Consider the following 19539-nt stretch of genomic DNA (forward strand, 5'->3'; position numbering starts at 1 on the left):
AAGTCTGTGCACTCTCTATGACATTATTGCACCAAACGTTCTTGATACTCATAACACTTTTCCAATGCTATAATAAAGTATGTCCCCAGGGTATCATAATGGATGTCATGGTGGGCAAAATCTAGCTAAATGGTAAAATACCTCTATTTGTTTTAATATTCCAAATTCAATAAAAACAGGAAGAAGGAGAGAAGAAAAGCAGTCCCTAGCACTGAAGGATGGAGGGCTACTCATTGAAGATCAAAACAACTGACACTATATAAGGAGAAAATCCTTTTGATTTGATTATATATCTACAAGGTTATACATTTTTAAATGTTCAGCTTAATAAGCTATAACCAGTACTTTCCAACAAAATAGTATTATCTGCAATATAAAATGGTTTAGGTTTCCTCACAGAAACAGAAATGCAGGATTTTCTTACCTCCTTTTCATTGACTGACCCTACTCTTTCAAATTCAAACTAAGAGTAAGTAAACCCCTTTGCACAGGTGCCATTAAAAACACTATAAAGCAACATCACAAGGCTGGGCACAGAGGCTTATGCCTGTAATCCCAGCACTTTCGGAGGCTGAGGTGGGCAGATCGCTTGAGGCCAGGAGATCGCCACCAGCCTGGCCAACATGGGGAAACCCTGTCTCTACCAAAAACACAAAAATCATCCGGACATAGTGGCACACACCTGTAGTCCCAAATACTCAAAAGGCTGTGGCATGAGAATCGCTTAAACCCGGGAGGCGGAGGTTGCAGTGAGCCGAGATTGCACCACTGCCCTCCAGCCTGTGACAGAGCAAGACTCTGTCTCCGAAAAAAAAAAAAAAAATCAGAAAGCAAAACAATTTTTTAACATTAAACAGAAAATATTATCCTTCTCAATCCTTTTGGTGAAAAGGAAAAGGGTAAGCATGATTAAGGATAAGGATATTTTATATAACCAAGAATGTTAACACAGCCTATGTGACCAAACTTTGGTCAAGACAGCAGGTGGAATTTTCAAGGCAGGGCCCAATGTTAACAACCTGGGAGAATATTTCAAGCAACACGAATACTTACTAACATTTCCAAAACTGCACTTTTCCCAATGATTGGGGTTTCTCTGACTCCTCCAAGAAAAGAGGCCAAATTCTTTTTTTTGTCTTCTACCTCACAGTGTTTGGCCCATAGAAAGCGTTCAAAAATGGCTGAGGCTGATGAAAACCAAACACACACCGGGCACAGAGGCTCACGTCTGTAGTCCCAGCACTTCGGGAGGCCAAGGAGGGTGGATTACCTGAGGTCAGGAGTTCGAGACCAGCCTGACCAACATGGTGAAACCTTGTCTCTACTAAAAATACAAAATTAGACAGGCATGGTGGCGCATTCCTGTATCCCCAGCTACTCAGGAGGCTGAGGCAAGAGAATCGCTTGACCTGGAAAGCAGAGACTGCAGTGAGCCAAGATCGTGCCACTGCACTCCAGCCTGGGCAAGAAGACCAAAGGTCCGTCTCAAAAAAAAAAGATAAAAGAAAAAAGAAAATCAAATATAATATTCTAACAGCAAGCATTTTTGCTCATGCTTTTTATTTATCATTTGACATGAAAATATAAGCCTAACCACACACTATGTATAAATGACTTGGTTCTGTATGTGGGGCCTAGACTGGGGATCTAATAAAACAAGTGAATTTTTCTTGGTAGATAGGTCCTGGCATGGCTCAGCCCTTTTAAATCCATTTCTCGTTCTCCAATATCGCTCCACCCTATCCTGACCACCGGCAAGAAGGACTTCTGCAATCCTCACTTCAGTTAAAGCCTATTGGGTTAGGGTCACAGTAATAAACAAATATGGTTCAATTCTGTAATTTGACTATCAATGAAATAATGACAGTGTAGCAGTTTACTGTATAACAAGAAATAAGATTTTAATAGTGCAAGGTGATTTAATCAGAATTCTGGGAAATATGACTCAACCACCTTGACACAGGGGTCAGGGGAAGGGGGGTAGGTCTATGTTTCAATGTCATCTCAGAAACTGCTCATATCTGTGTGCTGGGTTCTATTTTTGTTCCATAAAGCTAGCCAAGTAAACTATGTTTTAAGAGGACATGCAGTTTCAACTTATCATTCACTGCTAACAATCATTCAAAAATCTACAAAATGAACACAAAGGAAAATAAATCTCTAATTTGTCACTGAACACTGCTGAACACTTCATATGAACTGCTTATCTGAAATAAGGTGAAGAAATATTGATTCTTTTCATCCAGATTGGTAGAATGTAAATAATGCTTCAGTTAAGTATTACCACGTTTCCCATGTACAAAAAGCACAGAAGATAAGCTAACTATCCAACAGTCAAGACTTAATGAACACTGTCACAAACATTATTTACACGAGAATGCATGTTATGCCTCTTCCTCCTACTCTTCTGGTAAGTATGAGTCTTTCTCAAGATTCCCTTCTCAATGTCATTTTAGGACACAAAATCTCCTTCAATGTTTTAGTTAACAGAAGATCAGAATAATTATATTTGATTAGTCCTCAAATGTAAATACTAATTTTCTTCTGCATGAAGCTTAAGACACAATTTACTTATAAGGCACACATTTCTGCATTTAAAAGAATAAGGTCATTTAATGGTTTAAAAACCTCTTCCAATACATCTTACCTGAAAGACTGATCTGTTCCTAGTCTGTTCTTCCCTTTAGCTGTGTTCACACTGTGTCCTACCAATAAAGCTTCTAGGTTAGAATCAGGCTAAAATGTGTGGTTTTTCTTACTTTTATTCATGTAACTAATATGTATACAAGAATATTCTTTTTTCTTTTTAGACAGAGTCTCACTCTGTCACCCAGGCTGGAGGGCAATGGTGTGATCTCAGCTCATTGCAACCTCCACCTCCCTGGCTCAAGTGATTCTCTTGCCTCAGTCTCCCATGTAGCTGGGATACAGGCGTGCCCGCCACTACACCAGCTACTTTTGTATTTTTAATAGAGATGGGGTTTCACCATGTTAGCCAAGCTGGTCTCAAATTCCTGACCTCAGGGGATCCACCTGTCTTGGCCTCCCAAATTGCTGGGATTAGAAGTGTAAGCCACTGAGCCAGGCCCAAGAACATTTTTTTTTTTTTTTTTTGAGAGGGTCTCACTCTGTTGGCCAGGCTGGAGGGCACTGGTGTGATCTCGGCTCGCTGCAACCTCCAGGAGAATTGGGTTCAAGCAATTCTCCTGCCTTGGCCTCCCCAGTGGCTGGGATTACAGGCACCTGTGACCACACCCAGCTAATTTTTCGTATTTGTAGTAGAGATGGGGTTTCACCATGTTGGCTAGGGTAGTCTAGAATTCCTGACCTCAAGTGATCCACTCAGCTTGGCCTCCCAAAGTGCTGGGATTACAGGCATGAGCCACCATGCCCAGCCCCAAGAACATACTTAATTTAGATATGGGTCTGCTAGCAAGGCTTAAATGTAGCTCATTTTAAAATAAATACATTTTTATTACTCTTCAGTATGGAGCTTAAAGTCTAAGGAAAACCTACGAGCTTGTCAAGCCTCCCTTTCCACTCCACACAACCTCACTGAAATCTGAAATCAGTGCAATTTCAGGGCAAACTCCACTCCCAGGAGGTGCGGCCTCCTTGCAACCCTTTGCCCTTCCCAGCTAGTCTGAGAAACTCAGGACCTGCACTTCATCACCTTTCACTGCTCAAAAAGATTCTCATCAATGCCACTCCAAAAGTAAACATGTTTCCTCATGAGAAACCTGAAGTGACCTTAAGATTATCTTTACTTAATTTTACAATTTCAAAACTAAAGTTTCTAGGTTAGAATGAAAATATGTAACTAGTGTGCAGGCAAGAACATTCTTAATTTAGACAGGGGCCTGCTAGCAAGATTTAAATGCAGTTTACCTTTGAATAAATACATTTTTATTACTTTACAATATACAGCTTAAAGTCTAAGCTTTAATGAACAAAGTTATTTTGTAATCAAGATTTATATGCAAATACGTACTTCTGAAGTAGCTGAAAGCTATTTACTTAAGTGAAGCACTTCCAAGTTCGACCTTGTTTACACTCAAAATTTGTTCAGAAAACCCACCCTTTCTTCCTTGATTGTGCAACATTTATGTATCAGGGCAATCACAAGTTGCCAATCTGCTTATAGAGTATGAAAATGAAGTTTTATCCTGTGTATCCACATGGCAAAGAGCCCCCAAATTTGTCATCTCCAAAATGGCAGTCTTTTTTACTATCTAAGGCCAAGTGAACATGAAAAAGTCATGCACTAATGTCATGATGGAAAACTGCCCCATATCCAAGAGTAATTTCAAAGATTACTGAGGGATTTTTCTCTAAGAAAATAAATAAATAACCATCATCAGGGCAATCATCTATAGAAAATTGGTTTAGAAATAAATTTTAAGGCCGGACTTTTAGGCCAGACACAGTGGCTCACACTTGTAATCCCAGCACTTTGGGACGCTGAGATAGGCAATCACCTGAGGTCAGGAGTTCGAGACCAGCTTGGCCAACATGGTGAAACCCTGTCTCTACTAAAAATACAAAAATTAGCCAGGCAAGGTGGCGCACACATGTAATCCCAGCTACTCAGGAGGCTGAGGCAGGAGAATCACTTGAACCTGGGAGGTGGGGGTTGCAGTCAGCCGAGATCGCACCACTGCACCTCCAACCTGGGTGACAGAGTAAGACTCCATCTCAATAAAAAAAAAAAAAAGAAAGAAAGAAAGAAAGAAATGTTTAGGTTGGGGGCGGTGGCTCATGCCTATAATCCTAGCACTATGGGAGGCTGAAGTGGCAGGATTTGCTCAAGCCCAGATTTCAAATCCAGCCTGGGCAACACGACGAAACTTTGTCTCTACAAAAAAATACAAAAATTAGCCAGGCATGATGGCACATACCTGTAGTCCCAGATGCTCAGGAGGCAGAGGTGGGAGGATCACTTGAGCCTGGGACGCGAAGGCTGCAGTAAGCTATGATCATATTATATTCCAGTCTGGGTGACAGAGCAATATTCTGTCTCAAAAAATAAAATAAAATAAATAAAATAAAATAAAATAATAAAATAAGAAGATATTACAAGTCAAACTCAACTCCTGGTTATACTGGACCATCCTAAACCAGGTACAGAGACTTCCTGGTCAGAGGAGGCTTTTTGGGGCCAGATTTCAAGCTAGCTAAGTTCATACCATCCCATCTAGGCCTTCATTTCCTGCAGGGTGGGATCACTCATCCTCCTCAAGAGGCCACAGTCACCACTGTACCCACTGCTAAGTGGTCGCCTTCCTCCGGGGCCTGCCTTCCTCCAGAGAAAGACTGAGGTCATTTTTAAGTGCCCCTAAGCACAAAGACCCTGAACTCCAATTTCATCCTTATGGCTCACATACGGTCCTATTGCTTACTCTTATGCTGGAAGCTTGGGAAATAAAAGGGACTCAGGCTCTGATAGAGAACACACTTCTTTCAGTGAGGCCTTTCAGGGTGTATTTAAGCTTTCACAACACAGACAAAGAACTCAACTTTGAGAAATCAGGAGGATGTGTTTCCCCCCCCTCAAATAAATAGTTTGCTGAGTAGCAGTGTTGGAAATTAATCCAGGAAATTTTTAAACTACATATACAGTACATTTGTCTGGACATCAAGACAAGACTCATTATCAACAAGTCCGTATGAAACCACAATAATGACTATAAAAAGAAGAATCTAGCAAAATACTACAAATAGATTACTGAAAATAAATGGAGTGTGAGCCTACTTTGTATAATCACAGAATAACAGATCTGAAAACATTCAATCTTTGGGATTTAAAACTTTCTGCTCTGATTTCAAAGGATGCTGTTCCTAATAGTATATACCAAGTCCAATGGTTTCTCATCAACAAATGCAATTAGTTTTGCAACAGTCTCTACTCCAGGATATGGAAGTTCTTGTAATGAATTTGAAAAGATTCTAATTCAGAATTTGGGGGATTTGTTTTCTATTTTCTTTTATTCTTTTTTTTTTTTTGAGACAGAGTTTTGACCTGTCACCCAGGCTGGAGTGCACTGGAGTGATCTCGGCTCACTGCAGCCTCCGCCTCCCAGGTTCAAGCGATTCTCCTGCCTCAGCCTCCCAAGTAGCTGAGATTACAGGTGCACACCACCACACCCAGCTAAATTTTTGTATCTTTAGTAGAGACGGGGTTTCACCATGTTGCCCAGGCTGGTCTCGAACCCCTGACCTTGTGATCCACCCGCCTCGGCCTCCCAAAGTGCTGGGATTAGAGGTGTGAGCCACTGCACCCGGCTGGAAAATTTTTTTAAAATCTTCTACCAGTCACATATAGTTCTGAAGCTAAGATTTAGAAGTGTTAAAAATTCTGTTTTGAGATAGTCAACACATTTATCAACATTAAAGAAACTTGTGTTTGTCAAAACACTGTAAATATATAGAGCAAAGATAAAAGGGAAAAGTATCTGCAATATGAATGGCAAAGATTTACTATCAATCCATAAAAGGTTCCTATGAATTAATGGAAAAAACTAATATCCCAGGAGAAAAATCTGGCATTATGTTAAATTTCAAAATGGAAAACAACTAGATTTCTTTGGTGTTCAAATCATCTGTAATCAAAGTTGAAATATAGAGAAAGCACTGTTCACCTACAAAACTGGGAAGAATTTTTTTTTTCCTTTTAAGGATGATTCTCCATGACGACAAGAATATGGTAACACCAGTATTCTTAGAGTGCTGGTGGGAACATAATTTGGTTAAACATTTTTTGGAAAGCAAATGATCAATATGTATGAGGAGATCTTCCAACTAACAACTGTATTTCAAGGGCTAGATCTAAGGATATTAACCTTGCACATATAAAGTTTTGAAAAGGTATTTGTTGCAAAAGTATATTTAGTAATAGTAAGTGGAAATAAATGAAAAACAGTTTGATACATCTATGTAATGTAATATTAAGTAACCACGAAGATTTTGAAGATTTAATGACATGGAAAATTTTCATGATATATTAAGCAGCAAAAAACCTAGCATGCAATAGTATATTTAGGTAAACTATATAACTGTAAAAAAATATTTTCTATAGATTAACAAGTATTTTCTGAAATATTAACTGTGATTCTCTTTGATGAAATTGCTTAACTCACTTTTCTCAATCTACCTATTTTTTTTTTTTTTTTTTTTTTATTTTTTTTTTTTTTTTTTGAGACGGAGTCTCGTCTGTCGAGCCGGCAGGGCGGAGTACAGGTGCCGGATCTCCGCTCAACTGCAAGCCTCGCGCGCTGCCTGGGTTTATGCCATTCTCAGCTCGCTGCTCAGAACCTCGCCGAGGTAGCGTTGGGACTAACAGGCGGCCCGCCACTCGCCTCGCTAGTTTTTTGTATTGTTTAGTAGCAGACGGGGGTTTCCGCGTGTTAGCGGCAGGATGGTGCTCGATCTCCCTGACCTCGGATGCCGGCCCGTCTTGGCCTCCGCAAAGTGGCTGGGATTAACAGGCTTGAGCGCACCGGCGCCCCGGCCAATCTACCTATTTTTATACAGCAAGCATGGATTACTTTTGAAATCAAAACAAACAAGGTTAACAGACCAGCGCTATTAAGTAACAGGCTTTTTAAATGCTTGAGTCTAATAACTACAGGTTAGTTTCCAAAAATTATAAGGTATTTATCTAGAATTTTATTACCCTATTATACTCCAAAATGTAACCTTGACTTATTGACATATAATTAAAAGGCTTTGTTCCAAGCATGATTTTCTACCAAGCAGATCTACCAAAAACTATTTTCTCTTCATAAACCTGATAAAGAATAGGTGAAAAAAGTTGGTGCAAGCTACATAAATAACTACATATTATTTTAAACTAAATTCCACTTCTAAGGATTTTAGTTTTGGTTTTAAGGACAAGCATGTAGTTCTAATGTTTTCTTTGTATAGCTTTCCTAATGAAATATACTGCCTAAGGAAAAAAAAAATCTGTAACAGCACTTTCTACACTGTAAAGCACTGTACTAACAGGATATCACCATTTTAATTTAAATTGTCCATTTCCTGCCCTAATCATCTCTGAAAAAGAAACTTGTCTACAGAATTGCAATTCTGTTTATTAAATTCCTTTTAAAGTTATCCATGCACTGTTATCTTCTATACAGCCTCCTTAAAGAGGTCACTGGTTCCCAGGAAGTAATGACTCTCTTTTTTAATCCCCTCCCTCCTGCATTGCCTCCCTTCCTTCTGAAATCCAATCCTAACACCCCCACTCCCACCCTCCAGCCCCAGCGCTGTGATTTAGTGATGATTGACTTCTAATCACCTGCACCTGGTAAAACTTGAACGCTTTCACCCACCGTTTTGCCTAAGACTTTGGTTTCATTGAAACAAACAAAACACACTGGATTTCCTTTCTTAGAACACTATTTCCAATAAACAGTCTTTAACAGAGTATGTGTAACTACGCAGGCTAAATGAAGAATTAACCTCTTCCTTCCTAGGCCCAAATTACTCCAAGTCAAAATCAACAAACAACTTGGTAGAAAGGAGTACGTCTTCAAAAAAGAAAAAGGTTCGTCAGTAAACACCTAAGTCTACTAAGTGCTACAGAGTAACCAATAAGGTCACCTTAATTAAGAGTGGATTTTTCTAGAGCGTGAAAAGTGCAAACGAGCTGCAGAAAGTAGCGAGGCGCGGCGAGGGGTCTTGGGACCTGCAGCAACCCCATTCAACCCGCTTTCTCGGCCCCGCTTGCTTCCGCTGAGAAGGGACCCAGTGAGAAGGCTGGGACCGCCGGGCCCGGGTGGGCGGCGTAAGGAGTGCACCGTCAAGCTCCTCGGTCACTTTCAAGGTGACAGCAACGAGATCCGCATCCGTCCCTTCCGCAGGCTCCGCGCTGGCCCACGTGAGACCCGCCTCCGCTCCGCCGGCACTGCCACCCCCTTCCCTCCCCGCCCCAGCTTCAGCCCCCAAGCTCCCGGAACGCCCCCTCCCCTCCCCGGGGACCGGTCCCGTCACCCTGAGCGGCGCCCTCCCCGGGGACCGGTCCCGTCACCCTGAGCGGCGCGCTCGCCTGTCCCCTCTCCACCCCGGCCGCGGGGCAGCGGGAACAGTCCCCAGCCCGCACTTACCCGCAGCTCCTTCAAGCGCTCCGGGAGCAGAGACGCAGCGGCGGGGAGCGCGGGCGCCCTTTGGACCGCTGGCGGGGTCGCCGCGGACCCGCCCCGGAGGTCTGGGGGGCGGCGTCTGCACCTGGGGGCGCGCGGCGCGGCACCACCCCAGCCCTGCGACGGCTACCAGGAGGGACCCGGAGCCCCGGCCTCCCCGCCTCCCCGCCTCCGGGGCCGCCAGGGGGTGGAACAGGGCGGGGAGTTCGGGAAACTTGTAAATAGCCGAACTCCGGCCTCCCGCCCCAACCCGCGGCGGCTCCCTCCGAAGGCTCCCCTCCAGCGGCTCGCGGCGGGAGACCAAGGCCAGCCGCCGCCCCAGGGAGCGGCCGTCCCGGGAACCTGAATGACGTGCGAGGCCGTACCTTGGGGCGCTGGACTCCGGCTGGCCGCTCCCGCCCTCAGCGCGCGCTCCCGGGTCCCAATCCCGACGCTCCGCGCGCTCCCGGGCTAAGTGCGGACGCGCCCCACGCCCCGCGGCGCCAGGCCGGGACAGCGCTGCACCTGTTGCCACGTGCGACGCGGAGCGCCGCGGCTGCCACTGCCGCCTGCGCACCTGGCTGCACCGCGCGTCCCGGGACCACACTCGTCCCCGCAGGAGCCCGGGGCTCCGCCGCACCCAGCGCTGGGGCCCAGGCCGGGCCGGGGTAGGTGGGGCATCTGCCTCCTGCTTTCCTCTGGCCACCTGCAGGCCGAGGGGCCTCGCACCGCGGGGCGGATAGAAGGTGGGACGGTTGCAGAATTATTAGGGCGGAGACTTGCAAGGAAGGAGTCGTGATTATCTCTTAGAAGGGCTGATTCGCAGTCTGTATTCTCTTCATGCTTCTAGCAAGTTTACTAGCAAGTGTGTAATAAAGGTTAAAGAAAGGAGCTTCCCAGCTGTTAGAGCTTCAGATACAACGTGGAAAGGAGTCTAGAACCCCAGGGAGAGAAACTAGGCCCGACCCACTTTTCTCTAAACGCAAACATAGTCCTCGCTGTTTGCTAAACTGAGCGAGTTTCATCCACAGCTGTCTTTCAGGCCCGTGAAATATTTTCTTCTGTAAAACATATTTTTAATAGAAAACTTGTCCGAAGATGCTATTCTGCCTGTGAGAGATGTAACATTACTGAACCATGAAATGTCAGACAACCTGAGAACAAATTTTTCATATTTCTTCTTAATTACCTGGATTGTAGTTTGCTAAAAGCTTTTAAAGAGAAGTGAACGTTTTTGGAGAATAAACCTAAAGACAGTGTATTTCACAGTTTTCTATACCATGAATATTAGAATAACTGACAGATGTCTTGCCGTTGATAGTTGTAAAGCCTTTTCACATGTACAATGATCCATTAGTTCCTAACTACAAAACCCAGGGGTATAAAGGTCAGATTATCTCCATTATTCAAATGACGAATTGAAGCTCAGAAAGGTCAAGTGACTAGCGTAAGGTCACACAGGCAGTGAGGGCAAGCCTAACTCCTAATCTCCTTTCTTAATTCCATTACATAATGACACTTCTCGCTTGCTTTTGAAATCGCTGTTATAAAGATAGATGCAACTAACATGATCCCTGTTGTTAGGAAAGGCATGTGATTAATTTTAAATAGATATAGTATTAAACACCGCCAGATGATTCTCCCTATGAAAAAGCACACAGAAACAAAACAAAACGCTGACATAGTTTCTGCAAGTCACGAGGCAATTATGCTAATTAGCAGCAAGCCTCCATCCCTAAGCAAAATACTTCTTGTGTTAAACATATCATTTAATCTTTGTAACCCTGAAGTGACCTGGATGATTTGGTCTAACCCCCACAATCCTATTGTGTGGCTTAGTTATATCTATAAATATAGAACCAGTTTTACTTCATTTTTGTATCAGATGGTTTGAAGAGGGAAAAATACTGTCCTCTGCTAAGTAATTAGAGCTACTTTTGCAGGCACTGGGGAATCTGAAACTTAACTTCTAATTGTCTCCACGTAAAAACAGAAGTTAACTTCTAGGGACATCTTCAGGGACTCCTCAAGGCAAATATTCATGAAATGGGGCCTATTGGCTTCTCTTTTCATCTTGGTTCTGGGCATGTTGCCATGTTCCTGATCTCTGAACTCTGATGCTGACCTGCTACAGACTCCAGGAACAATATTAAGGATAAAATAATAACTCACATAACTTTGTGGCCCTTTATCCTAAAAAAAAAAACAAAAACAAAAAAAAACACAATTTTTTCTCCTCCATGAGAAAATGCAAATTAAAACTATATTGAGAAACCATTTTTTCACTTATCAGATTGTCAAAGATTAGAAAGTTTGATAACCACAGTGTTAGTAAACATATAGACAAGCAGTCACAATGAAAATATTAATGTAAATTATAATGACCTCCATAGGGGTTAGGTCAGGATACCTACAATATTGCAAATAAACATGTAAGAGTTTATCTTGGCCCTGCGTGGTGGCACGGTGACTCACGCCTGCAATCCCAGCCCTTTGGGAGGCCCAGTCGGGCAGATCACCTGAGGTCAGGAGTTCGAGACCAGCCTGGCCAACATGGTGAAACCCCATCTCAACTAAAAATACAAAAATTAGCCCAGCACGACAGCAGGCACCTGTAATCCCAGCTACTTGGGAGGCCAAGGCAGGAGAATCGCTTGAACCTAGGAAGCAGAGTTTGCAGTGAGCCGAGACTGTGACACTGCACACCAGCCTGGGCAACACAGCACGACTGTCTCAAAAAAAAAAAAAAAAAAAGAGTTTATCTTACAACGCACATGAGAAATGATATGTTTCTACAACCTTGTTTATTTCAGCGTTGTTTATAATAAAATATTTTTTAAAATACAAATATTCTTTAGTAAAGGACTGGTAAATCATGATACAGGCATAAAATGAAATCTTATGAAAGCTTTTAAAAAGAATGAGAAAGCTCTTTGTACTATTATGAGATGATCTTCAATATATATCATGTGCATTTTTTAACACAAAACAATTACCTAATAGTATGCTACAATTTCTACTAAAAAGGAGGAAATGATACACACTTGTATGGATACTTATATAGATATGTTTGTATAAGCATGAAATAAGCATAAGCCTCCAGGCATGGTAGCTTGCACCTTTAATCCCAGCTTTTTGGGAAGTCTAAGGGGGAGGATCACTTGAGCCCAAGAGTTTGAGACCAGCCTGGACAACTTAGACCCTGTCTCTATAAAAAATACAAAAATTAGCTAGGCATGCTGGCATGTGCCTGTAGTCCCAGCTACTCTGGAGGCTGAGGTGGGAGGATGGCTTGAGTCCAAGCGGTTGAGGCTACCATGAGCCATGATTGTGCCACTGCATTGCAATCTGGTGACAGAGCAAGACCCTGTGTCAAAAGGAAACAAAACAAAAACCCATAAAATATCTGAAGAGATATACCAGAAGCAGATAATATTGGTTGTGTCTTGAGATGGGAGTTGGATAAAGGGCACCATTTGAAGAGAAACTTGTTAGTAAATACAGTTTTGTACTTTTTTTGAATTTCGAGCCATATAAGTAACAGAACCCATTCTAATATTTTAAAATGTTTTCCCACATGAAGTTTTGCCATCAGGAATGACTAAAGTTTCTCTGTGAACGAATTTCACTTATACATAAAATAAATGATTGGCCAGGCATGGTGGCTCACATCTGTAATTCCAGCACTTCGGGAGGCCGAGGCAGGCAGATCACCTGAGGCTGAAAGTTCGAGAGCAGCCTGACCAAGGTGGAAAAACCCCGTGTCTACTGAAAATACAAAAATTAGCTGGGCCTGGTGGCGCATGCCTGTAATCCCAGCTACTGGGGAGGCTGAGGCGGGAGAATCACTTGAACCTAGGAGGCGGAGGTTGCAGTGAGCCAAGATCTCGCCATTGCACTCCAGCCTGGGCAACAAGAGCGAAACTCTGTCTCAAAAAAAAAAAAAAAAAAATGTTCAATAGATGCTTTTGACCCTATTTCTTCTCTAGTCCGTCTAAAAAAGACAACTTTGGTACATAAAGCTGTAACACAAGTGTGGTGAAAACGATGAATTAGCCAATTCCTTACAATTTTATTAGCAGTGACATCTCCCTAGGGTAGAGCTCCCAGCTAACTTTCCCAAAGTTGCATTCAATCAGAAATGAAAAAAGTATTCCAGGCCTTAATTCTCATGGGGAACTCCACTGGAGTCCATGGAGCCTTTGTTCCCAGTCCAGGTCCCTTTCCTTGTTATTTATGTTTCCTTATACCACCACCTCATTGAGAAGGGAGTTGAACGTCTTTAAAAGACAGAACAGTACATTTTGAAAATAAATAACTTCAAAGTGTAGGTATTTTTAGTGTAAAATGGGATTCCCGGAAAAGCATACAGGTAACAGTAAACATACTATTGGGCAACAAATTAAAACACTGAGCTTGCTGAGAGCCAGGTGTCCTAACCACTTACTAACTGTCATTTTCAAAAGAGGCTGATAGTTTCTCAAAGGAAGAAAAACTTTTCCTAGCACTGAATTTTAAGAAAAATTTTTGTCACTCATTTTCAATTCAAGACTACAAAATGGAAAATGACAATATACTATTAAAATACCATAAGGAACTTCCTGTGGCTATTTTTCATGGTGACTGTGAATAAAACTAGAAGTTTTTTTCTTCTTTTTTTCTTTCTTTTTTTTTTTTTAATAGAGACGGGGTCTCACTACATTGCCTGTCCTGGTCTTGAACTCCTGGACTCAAGCAGTTCTCCAGACTTGGCCTCTCAAAGTGCTGGGATTACAGGCGTGAGCCACACTGTGCCTGGCCAAAAAAACAAAAGTATTGTAATAAAACTCAACTTGAGGAAGTTACTCACCCAGACAGGGACCGCTCTTATAACAGCATAATGAGATCAAGGATTGGCTGTAAATGGAAGTGTGGAAAGACAGCACCTTCTTCAGATAAACTTCTGAAAGTCAAATATGGTCACGCTAAAACGTGAACATCTCCACAAATCCCTTGCTGCAGAGGTAAACACAGTTGCTTTATACAACATTCCAGAAATTTTCTTGTGAGCACTCATTAGATAGGTGCTGAAGCATTGTAAGAAGTTGCGGTAATCTCTGGCAAAGTCCCTGAATGCTGGAATTTTGTGATACTGTCAATGACCTTTTCTTTGTTTTTGTGAAGAGAATATGTATATTACACATAGTCATATGATTTTTGTTGTTGTTTTGAGACGGAGTTTCGCTCTTGTTGCCTAGACTGAAGGGCAATGGCACGATCTCGGCTCACCACAACCTCCACCTCACAGGTTCAAGCAGTTCTCCTGCCTCAGCCTCCCAAGTAACTGGGACTACAGGCATGCGCCACCAAGTCCAGCTATTTTGTATTTTTAGTAGAGATGGGGTTTCTCCATGTTGGTCAGGCTGGTCTCGAACTTCCAACCTCAGGTGATCCACCCACCTCAGCCTCCCAAAGTGCTGGGATTACAGGCGTGAGCCGCCATGCCTGGCCTATGACTTTTAATTCTTCTATCCAAAGATGATGAGACATGCGTGGTAAGATCCCAAACTGACCAGTTATAGCAGTGGCTGCATAACAAGAAAGTGAGAACGGGAGAGCAGCGAATGGTCCTGATTCGTGTACCAGTAACTCCCAGGTTCTTGATTATCTATTTTTTTTCTCAGTGGACTTGAAGACCCAGCTGGACTCTCCTCTTTTTTTCTTTTCTTTTCTTTCTTTCTTTTTTTTTTTTTTTTTTTTTTTTTTTGAGATGGTGTCTAGCTCTGTTGCCCACGCTGGAGTGCAGTGGCATGATCTCGGCTCACTGCAACCTCTCCCTCCCAGGTTCAAGGAATTCTCCTGCCTCAGCCTGTCAAGTAGCTGGGATTACAGGCGCCTGCCACTATGCCCAGCTAATTTTTGTATTTTTAGTAGAGATGGGGTTTCACTGTGTTGGCCAGGCTGGTCTCGAACTCCTGACCTCATGATGCACCTGCCTCGGCCTCCCAAAGTGCTGGGATTACAAGCGTGAGCCACTGTGCATGGCCTCCTTTTTTATTTTCTTATTTTTGAGACAGGATCTCCCTCTGTCATCCAAGCTGGAGTACAGAGGTGCCATGATGGCTCAACCGCAGCCACGACCTCCTGGGCTCAATTGATCCTCCCAAGTAGCAGGGAATGCAGTCATGTGCCACCATGCCCAGCTACTTTTTGTATTTTTTTATAGAGATGGGATTTCACCACGTTGCCCAGGCTGGTGTCAAACTTCCTAGCTCAAGTTATCTGCCCACCTCAGCCTTCCAAGGTGCTGGGATTACAGGCATGAGCCCCTCTGCCTGGCCCTGGACTCTATTCTTAATGTTCCAGAAGGTGACTCGCAGAATAGAAATGTTCTTAGGCGGCTGGGCGCAGTGGCTCACATCTGTCATCCTATCACTTTGGGAGGCCGAGGTGGGCGGATCAGGAGGTCAGGAGATCGGGACCAACCATCCTGACTAACACGGTGAAACCCCGTCTCTACTAAATACACAAAAAATTAGCCAAACATGGTGGAGGGCGCCTGTAGTCCCAGCTACTCCGGAGGCTGACGCAGGAGAATGACGTGAACCCGGGAGGCGGAGCTTGCAGTGAGCCGAGATCCAGCCACTGTACTCCAGCCTGGGCGACAGAGCGAGACTCCATCTCAACAAACAAACAAACAAACAAAAACAAAGGTTCTTACGGCAAAGTCTTAAGATTTTTAAGTATCTCAGGAAAGGAGTTTTTTGTTACAAGTTCAAAGCAGTAGAAAAAATGAAGAAATATAGCTTCCTCTTATCAAAATGACCTGCAGAAGTTTGAAAAACTCTTCCATCTCCCCATACCATGGAAGGCATCTTCAACAGTCCTATTCCATTTATAGACTCTGTAGAAGGAACAGTTCCTACAACATGATGCCAAAATTATTTTAGTTCACACACAAACAAGTTGCCCTGTAATTCTGCTGTGGGCCTCCACATATTAGGAAGAAATTAAGAAAAATATAGTACCACCAGTTTGTTATGCAACCACTTCAGAAATGTTTACTTTGCTTAAAATGTCATAGCTAAAGAAACTACTCGTCTGCATAATCCACTCTTGACAGTGATTCATAACAGTGTGACATTTGGGCTTGGTCAGGCTTTACTCCAATCAGATTGAGTCCTTAAAAAGGGGATATATTTTCAATTTCAAAGTATTTACTGCTTCATGACAAATATTAATAACAAGTCTGTGGCTTCGAGGCCTCATACCTTTGAGACTACCACAGTCTACTTAGCATTTTTTTTTTATTTAGACCTTTTGAATTTGCTTTTAATTTATGCCCCTGGCCTTGTTCTGTTGACCAAATAAAAGCCCTAAGAGAGCCTCCACTCCCAGCAGCCTTCCAGTTGACTCTGTTCCCCCGTGGGCCCTGTTGATTGTTCAGCGATCACCTAAAAGGAGTGCAAAGAGTTAGGAAGCCTAGTGGGTTCAGTCTTTCTGTGCTGACACCAGGCCACATCCAGGCCTGATGTACTAACTGATCTCCAGTTCATTCCTTTTGCGATTTTTGGCCTTGATTCGTAGTTCCTGATTCACGATTGACTCTGAAATCCTCTCCATTTGCAAGTGGGATGCAGTGAAGCAGGCCAAAGCCCTCCATGTTCTAACAAATGTTTGCAAATCATAATAATGTAGGAAGAGAACCATAAACTAAATGAACAACAGGCATTAGCCCTCATGCTGTCACATAAGCATTCCTCAAAATATAATCATGCTTCTAAACATGGGCTGGCAATTCAGGAAAGGGCCACCGAAAATATTAGCCTCGTTATTTTCTCTGTATCGTAAACATAGACTAACTATGCCTAAACCACATTGCAGCGTGCCAACATTGTAAATTAATGCCTGATTGGTTACCTAAAAGTAAGACAATCTTGCTTTTAGGCATCTAGAACACTGAGAAATCCAGGATGGAAACTTAACACTACCAAAGATTGATCTATTTTGGGTAAGTATACTTCTGATCTCTTTTTAAGTACTGTGTTAGTCCATTTTCACACTGCTATAAAGAACTGCCTGAGACTGGGTAATTTATAAAGGAAAGAGGTTTAATTGACTCAGAGTTCTGCATGGCTGGGAAGGTCTCAGGAAACTTACAGTTATGGCAGAAGGCAAAGGAGAAGCAAGTACCTTCTTTACAAGGCAGCAGAAAAGACAGAGAACACAGGGGAAACTGCCACTTTTAAGCTATCAGATCTTGTGAGAGCTCCCTCACTGTCACAAAAGCAGCATGGGGGGAAACCACCGCCATGACCCAATCACCTCCCACTGTCCCCCCATAAACAAGTGGGAATGACAATTCAAGATGGAATTTGGGTGGGGTCACAGAGCCAAACCATATCAAGTACCTACAAAATTATGGTGAATCTTCACTAATTTGCAAACTGATTATCTGCAAATCTTAAATAGAGAATAAAACACGAAAATATCATTATCCCTCCAGAACTGAGGACGTAAATTGGAGTTAGAAGAGTTAGCTTTGACACCTAGATATGTTTTCATTGATTTGACCTTACTTGATCTCAGTTTCTCTTTTATAGAATTAGTTCTTTAGATCAGAGGTCCCCCACCCCAGGACTGCAGACTGCCACTGGTCTTTGGCCTGTCAGGCACCCGGCCACACAGCAGGAGGTGAGCGGCATCAAGCATTAGCACCTGAGTTCCACCTCTAGTCAGATCAACGGTGGCATTAGATTCCCATAGGAGTGTGAACCCTATTGTGGACTGCACGTACAAAGAATCTAGGTTACATGCTCCTTACGAAAATCTAACTAATGCGTGATGATCTGAGCTGGAACAGTTTAGGCCAAAACCATCTCTCCCGCAGCCCATTTTGTCTTCCAAGACAAAAGATTATTCAAGGTTACTGTGAACACCTTTATGTGGACAAAGTAGAAAATCTGGAGGAGATGGATAAATTCCTGGAAATACACAACCCTCCTATATCAAACCAGAAATAAAAAGAAATCAGAAACTGAATGGAACAATAACAAGTAGTGAGGCTGAAACAGTAATAAGAAAAATTGCCAAGAAAAAAGAATCTAGGACCACATGGATTCACAGCTGCATTCTATCAGACATTCAGAGAAGAAATGGTGCCAATACTATTGAAGCTATTCCAAAAGAGAGAAAGAGAAAATTCTCCCTAAATCATTCTCTAAAGCCCGTGTTACCCTAATACCAAACCCAGGAAGGGACGTAACAAAAAAAACTATAGACCAATATCCCTGATGAACATAGACGCAAAAATCCTCAACAAAAGGATTCTCAATAAAATACTAGCTAACCAAATCCAATACCATATCAAAAAGATAATATACCATGATCAAGTTGGTTTCATACCAGGAACACAGGGATGGTTTACCATACACAGGTCAATAAATGTGATACACCACATATGGTTGTCTTATGAAAGTTTTTGTCAAGTAGATGCCTCAGGAGGTGCTCATGGAAACAATATTCCCTGAATTTGTACACAGTGATTGCATTTTGTATGCGGCCTTTATCTTGGAAAGCTGCTGACTCACATTTTGTTTCATTGAATATCTTAAATATGTTACTCCATTTTTCTTCTATCTAAATCATTGCTGTTAAAAAATTTGGTGGCAAATCTGATTTTTTCTTTCCTTTATAAGTGGATTTTTTTTGTCTGGAAGCCCAAAATAATTTTTTCCCTTTAAAATGAGTAATTTTAGTGGGAAGATCACTTGAGCTCAGGAGATCAAGGCTGCAGTGAGCTGTGATCACACCACTGCACTTCAGCCTGGGGGTCAGAGAGAGACACTGTCTTGAAAAATATTTGTTTTAACTAGTAATTTCATTTTATTATGTTTTGGTGTTACCAGTCCTGGGTCAGTTTTTCCAGGTATGTAGTATAACCTTTCACTATGTAGCTGCAAATACATATATTGTTAATTTGAAGAAAATGTTCTTGATTATAGTTTCTTGGTAGCCCTTCTGTGCCTTGCTTTGGTTTTTCTTCTTGAGAAACTCTTGTTAAACATATTTTTGTGTATCTTTTGCCTGTCTCTAAGTTTCTTTCTCTCAAGCCCTTTTTATTACTTTCCTTCAATTAAAAAATTTTTTTTTCTCTTTCATCTTCTTTTAAGGTATTCTCTGTGTTTATTTATTCTTCCATTACTTTCAGTTTAGTTTTTTTTTTTTTTTAGAGATGGGGTTTCGGTTGTTACTCAGGTTGGCCTTAAACTATTGGGTTTTTGAACTACTGGGTTCAAAGGATCCTCCTGCCTCAGCCTCTCAAAGTGCCTGGGATTACAGGCATGAGCCGCTGTGCCTGGCCTAGTCTCTGTTTTTGACTATTGTTTCTACGTGTTTTGCCTTGGCCTAGTCTCGGTTTTTGACTATTGTTTCTACG

At 42.3% G+C, this 19539-nt stretch overlaps 1 protein-coding gene across 9 annotated transcripts in view; it reads right to left on the bottom strand.

Annotated features, from left to right (window-relative positions):
• Positions 1–9584, bottom strand: part of MTUS1 (microtubule associated scaffold protein 1) — a 160410-nt gene extending 150826 nt beyond the window's left edge. For 5 of the 9 annotated variants that reach the window (XM_017867224.1, XM_017867221.1, XM_017867220.1 and 2 more), the window contains exon 1: positions 9108–9271. The gene's annotated coding sequence lies outside the window, so the exon portion shown is untranslated. Of the gene's footprint in view, positions 1–8604; positions 8922–9107; positions 9272–9508 lie in introns of those variants that run through there. The other 4 variants (XM_017867225.1, XM_017867223.1, XM_017867219.1 and 1 more) reach the window with 2 other exon arrangements.
• Positions 9585–19539: the final 9955 nt, after the last annotated feature.

This window comes from Rhinopithecus bieti, unplaced genomic scaffold, assembly GCF_001698545.2.
Source record: "Rhinopithecus bieti isolate Rb0 unplaced genomic scaffold, ASM169854v2 scaffold_2888, whole genome shotgun sequence".
Classification (NCBI taxonomy): domain Eukaryota; kingdom Metazoa; phylum Chordata; class Mammalia; order Primates; family Cercopithecidae; genus Rhinopithecus; species Rhinopithecus bieti.